The sequence below is a fragment of the Mytilus californianus genome, unplaced genomic scaffold (assembly GCF_021869535.1).
Source record: "Mytilus californianus isolate M0D057914Y unplaced genomic scaffold, xbMytCali1.0.p SCAF_5, whole genome shotgun sequence".
NCBI lineage: Eukaryota > Metazoa > Mollusca > Bivalvia > Mytilida > Mytilidae > Mytilus > Mytilus californianus.
Genome location: NW_026262701.1, coordinates 71,079,860 through 71,093,825, shown reverse-complemented (window position 1 = coordinate 71,093,825; position 13,966 = coordinate 71,079,860). Strand labels below are relative to the sequence as shown.

Here is a 13,966-nt window from a genome sequence, read left to right as displayed (position 1 = left end):
ACAGGTTGACAATTTAAAAGAATTTATGTAGTGTAAAATAGTATTATTGGTGACTAGAAGACAGGTCGACAAGTCGACAGGTTGACAATTTGACGGTGAGAAATGAAAACTGTAATAATGGTTAACAGGTTGACAGTCGACTGTCACAGGTTGACAGGTCTTAATAAAAAGGTTAAAAACTGAATTGTAAATTTAAACCTGTCAACCTGTTAACCATTACACTTATCGACCTGTCGACCTTTCATCATGTCGACCTGTCAACCTGTTGACTTTCACACTTGTCGACCTTTCTAGTGTCAACCTGTCGACCTGTTAGTCAGCTGTCAACTTATGTACATATAAACCGATTTACTTCTTAAGTTAAACCGAATTACTCCTCTGTTCTTCCGATGAAACAGTACCGTTTATCCTACTTGACCCAGCGTTGGGTTAAGGTAAGGATTAATTAAGTTAAAAAAGAAAACCTTTTCCAACCTGTGCAAAACCTTAAAGACCAAACAGCCTATTGTTTATGCGCATCAACTAACGCAACTTGGTAGTGACATAAAAGCTCTATGACGTTGTTTCTAGCAATGAGAAAACGTCAAATTATAACGTCCTATTTCGCGTTTTTCACGGATTCCAACATGGTGTACGCTTTAAAAAATACGTCTTCCAAGAAAAGAGGAATTAAGTGTCGCGCTGATATCTAGTGGAAATTAAACACAAATGGACACAAATGATACTACACTATATTTAACCTTCGTTCTAATAAAAATGATAAAATATAAATTTTGAACTCGACTTTTTGCATTTAATCCGATCTGCATTTCATTTTTATTTTCTTTCACTTGCGTAGATTTTGTCTTTCATTTGCGCCGATTGTGTACAGGTAAATTATAGGTGAAAGTTATTGTTATGCCCCATTTATTATGCCCCATTTATGGGCATTATGTTTTCTGGTATGTGCGTCCGTTCGTTCGTCCGTCTGTTCGTCCGTCTGTTCGTCCGTCTGTCCCGCTTCAGGTTAAAGTTTTTGGTTAAGGTAGTTTTTGATGAAGTTGAAGTCCTATCAACTTGAAACTTAGTACACATGCTCCTTATGATATGATCCTTCTAATTTAATGCCAAATTAGAGTTTTGATCACAATTTCACGGTCCACTGAACATAGAAAGTGATAGTGCGATTGGGGCATCCGTATACTATGGACACATTCGAGTTTAATTTATCATGTAAACCTCTTTTGTTAGCCAGTTGTACATACATTGTATGTTATGAATTATTTTAAAGCACTCCAATAAGATCACTAAAAACGTAAAACAATGAATTATTATCTGTTCTTGCCGAGTATTTATATGCCACACATCTGTTTCTTGTCATTTCATCTGTTCTATACTTGTTGTACTTGCCAACAACGAAGTCCATCTTTTTCTTTCTCGTGTCAAAACGAAGTTCACGAACAATATGACCAAAATTATCTTAAAACATAAGGAAACACTGTTTATTTCCATATATTACCAGTATAAATTCTAGGTTTACTACAGTGTACATATATTTACTCGTAAATTATTTATAGTATCGGGCTAGTGATAAAAAAAATATAATAGGCGCTATTGAAGGAATCAAATCGGCGCAAATGAAAGATCGATTTTTTTTAAATCGGCGCAAATCTCGTACGCCTGTGTAACTTTACACTGGTAAATTTTAATGTCTTACGCTTATAATTTGAACTTATGTGATTTTCAAATTGAGTATCCAGAAGGTTAGGCCGATAAACAATAATTTCTAGAAGTTTTGACATACTGGCAACGTATGCATGTAACTTATTTCTTGACGATTCTCGTAAAATAATGTCCGATCTTGCAATGAAGTTAAAATTTATTTATACTGCTAAATTGACAAAATCTTATGACAAAGGTTCATTGTCGTTTGTCATTTGTTTCATTTCAAAAAGTGAGAAATGATAAAGATTTCGCCTGATCTCACTGAAGCTTACAGCTAATTTCCTAATGCATGTAGAGCAACACTTTGGTTAGCTTGCTTGCCTTGTTTATATATTTTTTATAATTATATTGGGATAACGTCCAATTGAATTTAAATATCATATATACAGTTTTACATACCTATATATGAAGATGTCACTCTTAATTACAAAGCTTGAATAAACATTTATACAAACAAAGCAAGGAAGCCAACCAAAGCTTTACTCTACAAGCATTAGGAAATAAGCTGTAAGGCAAAACATATTAATAAAATTAATACTCAGCGAATGTGAATTAAAATAAAAAAATTCGGTGTTTAAAACTAAATTGTTGTAAATTTAACTAATGACAAAAACAATTGCTCCAAGAATAATATCCAACATAAAATTTCTCACTTTCATTAAGCTACAATGACCTGAAAGATTAAAAACAAATTTCGATTTTTCAATGCCGGCAACAACCTTGTCTTTGTTTTAATTCCCAAAATAAACAATTTAGATTCATAATATTTTATCCTGTTTTGAGAAATCTTACATTGTAGTTTTTAACGGAAAATTATTTCTAAATTAATTTTTGAATTAAAAACTTTTTGTATTTTATATTTTCTGTCTCGTTTATTCAAAACACGTGAGGTAGTAATAACAGGGATTGTATTTTATGATAGGCTAAATGGATGTATAACGTTTTAGAATCAAAAACTTTAATTCATATATTATACCTATAATTTTAATTTCCTCAGTATATCTTAAATATTCAGAAATAATGAATTCACAAACTAGATGGAATAATTTCTATACGTTCGTCTTAGTCGGGAAAAATAATGGTATTAAGAAGTCCGTCCATGCTTATGTTTGTCCGTCTGTCAACAGTAGCGAATGAGTGCGTTAGAGCAAACTTCTGAAATTGACGCGAAAAAAAACCCCACACATCCAGTCAAATAGTCTGTAAGTTAGCCAGTGCAATAATTTTGCTAATGAGGGGCAGAGGACAAAAACAGACTTTCCTAACAAAAGCGGCGTAAAAAGTTATTTCAAACAGTTTTTCATTCCGACGTATGGTGATTCTGAAGGTTAATAATGTGCGGCAACAGCATCATGAGATCTGATACTGATACATGCATATTATCTCTTGTATTACCGGATAATAAAGTTGGTGAATGTAGTTGTTATTCTTTGAAATTTAAATGTGGGGTTCCAAACGTCCAACTTGCGATTTTTTTCAAATAGTGCGCCGGCAAGGAAAGCTTGTACTATGACGTCAGATTCAATGTTCTGAAGAAAGACAACTCTTTTCTTCAAAACGAACGAGAAAAAAACATGAAAATTACTCATAACTTTTTTGAAAGGTCGGTGACATACACTTTTTTTTGCTTTAATTTGAAGAGTACGCATGGCACTTTCCTTCTTGAAATTTTTATGAAGAAATCACTGGTAGATATTTTTTAATACTGGAAACGTTTTTCATTTTTACGTTTTATTTTTGGCGGGAATGAAATAAATCATATTTTTAAAGATCAAAACAATAAGAGTCTTAAACTCTTGAACCTGTATTTGATAGACACAAATCTACTGTTTAACGTGAAACAAGAATTATGCTTTTAGGTTTGATATAAAGGATTTTTTTTAGAGATAAGATAACAAGCAATTATCATGTTAATATTAGGGAAAACACGAAACTGAGGTTGCTATAGTGACAAAACTAAGTCGGTGACCCCCAATTTTTTTCATCATATTTTGTTCCTCAAATCATGAAATACCTCCACACAAAATTTTAAGGAAAAATCACTGGTAGAACTGAATAGGCTGTTTGGTCTTTAAACCTTATGGTGAAATTATGAGAAGAATATAAAAGTAGTAACTTACATGTAGAAGATTCTATCACCAAGGATGAGTAAAAACCAATAATATTTACTTATTAATAGCACGGAATTGAAAAAAACGTCTATTCAATCGAAGAGAAGAAGACTGTCTGTTTCTAACGTAACTAAGGCGAGATAAGCTGACGTAACAAAGGACGACAATGACGTTAACGTCACAGTACTCAAAGTGCACCGAGTACCCAATTGCACCTATTTAGCAAAAATAGCAGCGAAAATCTTTCAAGTTTTCTAAGAGGGTGGTAAAGGGGGGTGCTTGCACGGAAAAAACGTGAAATAAGACATAATTTCAAGTTGAACGTGAAAAAATGATCAATAATTTCTGTCATGAACGTTGCACGAAAAATAAAGACTTTGATGTGAACCTTTTGTGACTGAGTCACTGTCTTCTTGTATATATAAACTCTCTGTTTTACTTGTTATTCCCGATTTAGTATACACATTTATGATATAAATGGTTTACGGCTTTTAAAAAAGTATTTCTTGACGATCCCTGCCAAGTGTTTGTATTTTATTTGAAAAATACCGAGCACGCAAAATAAGCATTTGAAAATCACGATGCACGTAAAATTAAATAAGCAGAATACGTTGAACGAGGCACCTGTCTTACACGACTGAACGTCAAATAAAAAAGTAAAAACACGTTGAACGTGAAATAAAAAACGGCGATCACGTTGCACGAAAATAACCCTTTACCACTCTCTTCTAAGGGACTAAACAATTTGTATTTTTTTTATTATTTGACATTATGCACGTCTTCAAGTAGTTATTTATGTTTTATATACCTATATGGAGTTATTTTCTTTCAGAATGATAGGTCATTCTTTCGAAGAATCAACCCGGACGATACCATGTTTCAATGAAATATGCTCCAAGGCATGAAATAATGACCTGTGTGAGGTCATTATTTTCCTTGATAAAAATGCAAACTATAATTTATTTCAAAATTATATTCGTCTGATAGTTTCTGTTGCCGATTTGGGAATTTATTATAAGTTCAATCTGAAGGACGCCTCCGGGTGCGGGAGATTCTCGCTGCATTGAAGACCCATTGGTGGCCTTCGGCTGTTGTCTGCTCTATGGTTGGGTTGTTGTCTCTTTGACACATTCCCCATTTCCATTCTCAATTTTATGATAGGTGTAAAAAAAATCGTCATTTTAATTTTAGAAACAAATAATGTGAAGTTTTGTTAATTTATCGCTACAATACAGAGACATTCTCATATATGCGAGATGAATTTTAATGTAAAACTTTCATAACACTTTAAAATAAAGCCAGATTTAACATATTCGTGTGTAAGATTTTGAAAACATTATTGATTCACACTGAATAGGTTGAGTGATTGATGGTTATTTAACGTCCAGTGGAAAATATTTCATGCATGTTCAGGACGATACACACTGAATAGGAAATCATACTTTGACCTATATGTATTGATATTCGTTTTCGTGTAACATGTACGTGTATCACAATTTCGTGCCCCTTCGTGTTGATGTCGACCAGTTCTTAACTTTTTACATTTATGTATACTGATGAAGGTAAATCCAGAAAAGCGCTTCGGACACATGAAATTATTAAACGTGTTGTTTTCAATTTTTTACATCACTGGGTCGATACCTCTGCTGGTGGACTATCAGTCCCCGAGGGTATCATCAGCTCAGTAGTCAGTACTTCGTTACTGACATGATTTATAACAAACTTTTCTAAAATTGCCCGTTTATAAATTTTAAAATTATAAAGAAACTAAGGTTTCAACTCCCTCAGGCAAAGTTGACCTTAGATGGATTTGGCTATTTGTTTTAGGTATTTTTGTCATATAGCTCTTCGACTGTTTCGGTACTTATACATCCTTCGGATTTCAAATGTTTGGCTTTGAGCGTTCCTGATGAAGGTAAATCCAGAAAAGCGCTTCGGACGCATGAAATTATTAAACGTGTTGTTTTCAATTTTTTACATCACTGGGTCGATACCTCTGCTGGTGGACTATCAGTCCCCGAGGGTATCATCAGCTCAGTAGTCAGTACTTCGTTACTGACATGATTTATAACAAACTTTTCTAAAATTGCCCGTTTATAAATTTTAAAATTATAAAGAAACTAAGGTTTCAACTCCCTCAGGCAAAGTTGACCTTAGATGGATTTGACTATTTGTTTTAGGTATTTTTGTTATATAGCTCTTCGACTGTTTCGGTACTTATACATCCTTCGGATTTCAAATGTTTGGCTTTGAGCGTTCCTGATGAAGGTAAATCCAGAAAAGCGCTTCGGACGCATGAAATTATTAAACGTGTTGTTTTCAATTTTTTACATCACTGGGTCGATACCTCTGCTGGTGGACTATCAGTCCCCGAGGGTATCATCAGCTCAGTAGTCAGTACTTCGTTACTGACATGATTTATAACAAACTTTTCTAAAATTGCCCGTTTATAAATTTTAAAATTATAAAGAAACTAAGGTTTCAACTCCCTCAGGCAAAGTTGACCTTAGATGGATTTGGCTATTTGTTTTAGGTATTTTTGTCATATAGCTCTTCGACTGTTTCGGTACTTATACATCCTTCGGATTTCAAATGTTTGGCTTTGAGCGTTCCTGATGAAGGTAAATCCAGAAAAGCGCTTCGGACGCATGAAATTATTAAACGTGTTGTTTTCAATTTTTTACTCTATCAAATGATTAACTAATAAAATATTCTTGTATTCTATTGAATAACATTCACGTACCTCACAATGAGGTCGGGTGGGGGGAGGGTATATAATTCTGAATATTTCATTCGATTCAATTAAGGTGGCTGGGGCGTCTTAATTAAAATCTATAGAATATTTTGATAATTTGTCAAAATGAAGTTTTTATCATGCTTTTTTCAAAGATATAATAAAAAGTATGGGTCACCGAACTTTTTTTCACGCTAGAGGTTGTGCAAAATTGTCAGATTTTGTATAGATTATGCATGGAAAATCAAATTTTGTGTGATAAAAAGAAAACTACTTGATAGAACTTTAAGATAAAATGTGAGAAGATAGCTCTTATAAGATGCTTTCATATAAGAAAAAGAAAAAATGGAGTCACCGAACTTGTTTTCTTGCTACATATCAAAATAGGTAAATTCACAACACTTTCTATTCTACAAATTACTTTATCTGAGTTATCTCCCCTTATTTGGCAAAGTTGAAAAAAATCTTATCAAACACAAATAAGGTGTTTTTGAGAAATTACAGCCGTAATTATGATAAAACACACAATTTTCTATATTTACATCAAAAGTCTTTTACATAAATTACATACTACTCTCAAAATTTGCACATTTCATGAAATATCTAGACCAACGTTATCTGCTACTTCGAAATCGAAGATGGAGGAAGACACCCGAGCCACCTTAAACTTGTTGAAAAAATAATCACTATTCCGCGATAAAATGTCATTACAAATAGGCAAAAAAAAAACATAGCATTCCCCAGGCTTGCCATAAACTAAGTTGGTACAATAAATTACTTACAAAGTGTCTTGTATTTTTCATACACCGTTATCAGATGGTAACAATTCATTTGTGTCTTACTTCATGCAGTTACAGTAATATTTTTATTGTGTATGGATAATAATTTCTAAGGTTTATATCTAGATTAAGTAGTGAGTTTTATTTCACATTCTAAATGAGCCGTAAGGCGTATTAAAACCTGAACGCATTAGAAAGAAATATCCCACTTTAGTGTGGTCGGTAAATTTTGCAAATCTTTATAAAAAACAATATTTTTTTGACGGTATATGAGTCAGATAATGCATATTTTAAGGTTTTTCTTGTCGTAGAACACACCTAGGGGTGTCAGGATTGCCCAAAGAAAGACCTCCCTACGGTCGGTCTTTCATTTGATCAATCCTGACACCCCTCGGTATGTTCTACGACAAGAAAAACCTTAAAATATATATTATCTATAACAAAATGACGATAACATAATTATGTACATTTTTTTTTAAAGTTTCATTTTATTTCGGTAGTTTGTATCAAAATTCAAAATTTAATCTTTAACTTTGCCATTTGGTTCAATAGCTTCCTTGTATAAACAACAACATTCCGTTAGACGTTTGGCCTAGAATATCGTATCAACTGGGAAATATATACTCCATATTTAGGTGTTTCTGTGATGTTGGCTGTATAGAAATTGACAGTTCACAATCAGAAAATGAAATCATCTCTGAAAGAAAATAATTCCATATAATAATAAAAATTTAGATATTCATAAAACGTTTACAGTGTTATATATCAACAGATGAAGCACTGCGGAATCTACGAAAACGTCGCCATGTCGCCAGCGTGTCAAAGTTGCAATGTTCACAAAAAATAAAATATATGTTCATAAAATTAAATAATTTTTCGTAAAAACGAATATTTTCTATTTGTATCCATCTGATGATTTAAGCTTTTTTCAACTTTTTTTTATAGTTCGTTCTTATGTTGTACCATAACACCACTGTCCCATGTTAGGAAAAAGGGGGGGGGGGGTATCCCGCTAACATGTTTAACCCCGCCACATTCTGTATGTATGTGCCTGTCCCAAGTCAGGAGCCTGTAATTCAGTGGTTATCGTTGTTGATGTGTTACATATTTGTTTTTCGTTCATATTTTTTGGTATAAAATATATATGTATAGGACTCGGAACCGCGATGGTACTCCGAACCGCGATGGTCACGCTGAAATGCGATGGTTTGACGCTGAAATGCGTTTTTGATCACGCTGAAGTGAGATGGTGGCATTGTGACGCTATCTTGTTTGTAACTACGCCGAAGCGAGATGGTGGTTAAGCTGAAGTGCGATGAAGTTTACTTTGGACAAAAATAAGCCAACGTTCATACAATACATACAAATAAAATTGAGAATGGAAATGGGGAATGTGTCAAAGAGACAACAACCCGACCATAGATCAGACAACAGCCGAAGGCCACTATAGGGTTTTCAATGCAGCGAGAAAAGGTTATTTTCTATAAATTCAATGACTGAAAATGAATAGCTGTTTAAAATGCAATATAATAAGGGCCGTATAAACTTATCATCGTCAGTGGTTTTTAATGCAACTGGAGAAAATATGGAATGTTTTTGCATACTAGTATTCAACATGAATACAACTTGTAAACAGATTTTTACATCGCGATGACCTTGAGGTCATCCCGATGTATTGCTATCGCCTAGATTTCCATTATGTAAATTAGTTTTGGGTTTGTAACCGATCTATAAACATGATAAATACGCGCACATAAACGAGTGCAAAATAACATTCCTTATCGTTTGATATAAATACATCTCTTCAATGAATACTGATAAAAATATTTTTGTTTACAACATAAATTAATAATATGAAAATGTTTTGTAGTTAGATATATATATATAAGTAAAAAATCATTGATAATATCAATGCACACGTACCGAAAAATTGTGTTAAAGCATGCGGAAGAATATCTCAAAGAACGTTTTGTGAAAATACCGTCAAGGACCGGTAACTCTGTAATTGATTTTACGGGAAAATATGAATGCCTACTCGTATCCAATCTTAGAAAAATCGAATTTTTACAGAAAAGTGTCCACCATGCACTTGCATTGCACTATTTTTAGAATAGTAGAATAGAATGATATACAAATGGATTCAAATCATATATATATATGTAACTGTTATTTTAATATAATATAAACAACAACTCAGTGTATACTGATTTGTATCACTACAATATAATAGTTATTACGGTGAAGTTGAATTTCCTGTCATTTATTCATCATCCACGCACGAACTTGTCTCAGAAAAAAATATATCTCTGTACATTAACCTCAGTTTTAGGTAATAGATATGTTGTTTTTTTCTGAGACAAGTGCTTTTGACCATCCTCAAGAACTTGTGGTCATCCGATGTTCAGTACTTCAGTACTTTGATTAATACTACTGGAAAAGAGAAATAATTTGTAGACAGGTGAAATTTAGATAATTTAGATCCTTTTTCGAAATCTACAGAAAATTCGTTTTTTTTACGTACGATGGAGCTTGGAATTCTGTAACTACAAATGGGTCTGGCGAGAGACTTTCCGTATTATGATATTACGGTAAACGTGGAACTCGTGAGAGTTTAGAGCTGAGATCACGTTAAGATAAAATTATAAATTTCATAAAAGCAAATAATTGTTCATAAAAACGAAATATTTGTTCTTAGAATTAAATAATTGTTCATAAAACGTTGTATATATATATTCACAAAACGTTAAATATATATATTCTTGAAAAGTTCAATATATAAATTCATAAAATCGAGAATGGAAATGGGGAATGCTTCAAAGAGAAAACAAACCGACGAAAGAGCAGGAAACAGCCCAAGGCCACCAATGGGTCTTCAATACAGCGAGAAAATCCCGCACCCGGAGGCGGGCTTCAGCTGGCTCCTAAACAAAAATGTGTACTATATCAGTAAAAATAGACGTCACACTAAACTCCGAAACATATAAATGAACTAAAATTAAAAACACATGCAAGACTAGCAAAGGCCAGAGGCTCCTGATTTGGGACAGGCGCATAAATGCGGCGGGGTTAAAGATGTTTTGTGAGATCTCACCCCCCTAATACCTCTAGATATAGGCAATGTAGAATAAACAAAAGTGATGATTTTCTAAAAATTGTTTGACATTTCACAGTGATATCATACTTTAACTTTGTTTAAACCTGTTTATTTACTTTTGACTTTAATTATTTATCCCTTGTAATTTTTTATTAACTGTGTATTTGCATTCAGGTGTCACAGGTCAAATTTATTCGTTCGTTGTGTGTTAATTTACGTTTTTTGATTGAGTTAAGCCTTCCAATTGATATTTTATAGTGTGTTTTTCTATGTTGTGATGTTATACTATTGTTTCAGAAAAGGGAGAAGGTTTGGTACCATTAAAATGTTTAATCCCGCTCCAAATGTTTGTGCACCTGTCCTAAGTCAAGAATCTGATTACAGTAGTTGTCGTCTGTTTATGTAGTTCATACGTGTTTCTCGTTTCTCGTTTTTATATAGATTAGACCGTTGGTTTTTCCGTTTGAATGGTTTTACACTAGTAATTTTTGGGGGCCCTTTATAGCTTGCTGTTCGGTGTCAGCCAATGCTCCGTGTTGAAGGCCGCACCTTGACCTATAATGGGTTACTTTTATAAATTGTAACTTGGATGGAGAGTTGTCTCATTGGCACTCATACCACATCTTCCTATATCTATACACAGCAATACGCACAGAAAATCAGTTCAAAATAAGTCCGAGTCCGATGGTAAAAATAGGTACAGTAACAAGCAAAATGACAATGATACATAAATTAACAAAGGACAACTAGCAGTTACTGACATGCCAGCTCCAGACCTCAATTAAACTAATTAAAAGATTATGTCTTCATCATATGAAAATCAAGCACAATCCCCCCGTTAGGGTTTAGTATCATATTATAAAATATATGAGAAGAACATAACATGTATCATGCCAACAACTGGTTTTAGAATAAATGCATGTGTTTATTTCCGATGCAAAGACCCTATGAGTGAATCAATATTAATTCCAAAATATGCCATCTTTAATGACCTGCCAACAATATCGTAACTATATCCCTTCTGAATAAGTCTGTTTAAAGGTTTGGTTAGCTTTTGAGGTGAATGACGACATTTTTATGGTTTGTATAGAATATTACCATAAAAGATTGGATGTGAAATACCTGAACGTATAAGATGTCTGCATGTTGATTTATATTTACGAATGATGTCCTAGTTTGTAATATCGAAAACCCTGGTGTAATAATTTTTCAGTTATACAGTGATTTCTTTCGTTAAAATCAAATACGTTGTTACATACACGAGCGAATAACAAGTTGAGATATATAAACACCATAAGATGGTGACAAGGGAACGTCACCATTTCAAATGGGTAAATTAATTAACAATAGGAAATGAAAAATCATCTCTTTTGTTGTAAATTTTGGTATTAAGCTTCCCGTTAAAGATATAGATATCAAGATCCAGGAAAGGGCAGTGTTCATTGTTAGTATTAACTTTATTTAAAGTCAGTTCAGCAGGATAAACCTTTTTACTGAAGTCGTCATTATTGAGAGCCAATATTTTTGTATCAGATATGTTGTTTAGAAGGGTCTTTGTTGATTTTAGTCCTAAATTGTAACAGTTACAATTGAGGACTAAAATCTATTTTTAGAAGCATACAATCACTGTAAATTAATATATGTATTTATACTGCACTCGTTCTATTTGAGCAGTCAAAATGCGTTGACCGTATATTTCTATGTCATATACAGTCACTGACCTGATATCACTTTTCCTCATGAATATTTAAATAGAAATTGCCGAAATTATAATTAATTATTCATACGACCTATTCAACCAGTTCTTGTTTCCAATGTATACAACGACTCTAACTTATTTCTTTTGCAATTTTTAGAAAAAAAACATATTTCATTTGTTAATATTTTTGGTTTGCAAACTATAAATCATTTTATTCCACTGTTTAAACATATTGATAGTTTAATCAATATCTGATTGGTTGAGACTATCCCACGTGTCATTGAACAAATCTTCATATTCCATTCTGAGGATCATATTCCCCTCTGAAATGTCGGGATTACTTCGTGCGACGTTACGCACGGTTAATGTACATAACGTTTTGAACTTCTTATTCTTCTTAAAATAGCGATAGCCACATTGTAAATATGTGAAGACAATAATAGTGGATTGACTTGACATATCAACGATATAAGGATTCGGCCCGAAACACTAAAACAATTGAAAATAATTGAATATAATTTCGACTAAAGAAAGGAAAATAGAAGTTTGACTTTATTCTGATTTAAGCGATTACGTTAAAATCTTCAGCAATGACAAGAACGGCTAATATATGAAGCCGCAAAAACCATAAACTGACACTGAATTGAAGAAAGACAGATTTTTTAGCCACGAATTTCAGACATAATTGGACGATGAAAGGCTTTCTACGCTCGTTAAACAATTTTAAGAATTTTGGGTTTATAAGAGGATCATTTCTTTTCAGATATAATATTAACTGTTGTGCCTGCCATACTCGGAGTATTTGTTGGTGCTTTTGTAATTGGAATAATCTGCTACAAATATCTCACCAAGTAAGACAATGCAGTATACAATCGGATAGAAATAAGAACGAGACGTTGCAATAAGTTGCAATAATGTCCGATGACAATCACCGCGTCCTTGTTGCTAAAAGGGAGTATTTTCATAAATATAAAAATAACCAAAATCTCAGAAATCTTAGAGTCTCCATTACATGCTTGCCAAAATGTACTTTATGTATTTCACATCAACTTAAAAATTAGTACTCATGTTCATCATTTATTTACACTGAAATAGAAATGTAACGGTTTGGCAACTGTTTATAAAATGTTAATTTTTTTAAACACTAAGGGTTTTTTACCCGGGCTATGATGGCATTAGCTGTATTTTGTAAAGCGTTTGGAATTATTGGTTTTCAATATTATTCATCTTCTTATTTGGCCTTATATCTGTTTTGATTGGAATGCCACTGATGATTCTTATGGGACAAAATTAATAGTCTATAGTATCTTTAATGCTTTTAGCTTACGTTTATTATCATGTTAACTTTTCAAAAGATATGCATACATAGGATTTTGACCCAGATTTTTCAAAACACTAAACATGGAAATATGATGGTGCGTAACATCTTATTGTTCATTGATAATGTATATAATTATGACGTTTAGGTCACATCAACCTGATAATTAATGATATATATTATGTGAACTTTTAAAACAAGTAACTCAAGAAGAGACGCATGATACTAAAGGGATATTCAAACTTATAAGTCGAAGACAAACTGACAACGCAATGGCAAAAAAAAAATACATAAAGAAAAACAACAGTCTATAACATACAACAAAGAAACTAAAGACTAAGCAACACGACCCAAATAATAGTTGGGGCAAGATTTCATGGTTCACTGAACATAGAAAGGTGATAGTGCAAGCATGTCATGAATGGTTTCCTAGTTAAGTTGATATTATATCGGATGTATTGCCTTACAACGTTAGATATGTTCATCATTTAAAATATTTTGATTCAATCAACATTGATGGCTGTTAA

At 32.9% G+C, this 13,966-nt stretch overlaps 1 protein-coding gene across 1 annotated transcript in view; it reads right to left on the bottom strand.

The window, feature by feature from the left end:
• Positions 1–247: 247 nt before the first annotated feature.
• LOC127701324 (mitochondrial ribosome-associated GTPase 2-like) overlaps positions 248–13,966 on the bottom strand; it is a 560,717-nt gene continuing 546,998 nt past the window's right edge. The window contains exon 8 of the transcript XR_007981979.1: positions 248–309. The gene's annotated coding sequence lies outside the window, so the exon portion shown is untranslated. The remainder of the gene's footprint in view (positions 310–13,966) is intronic.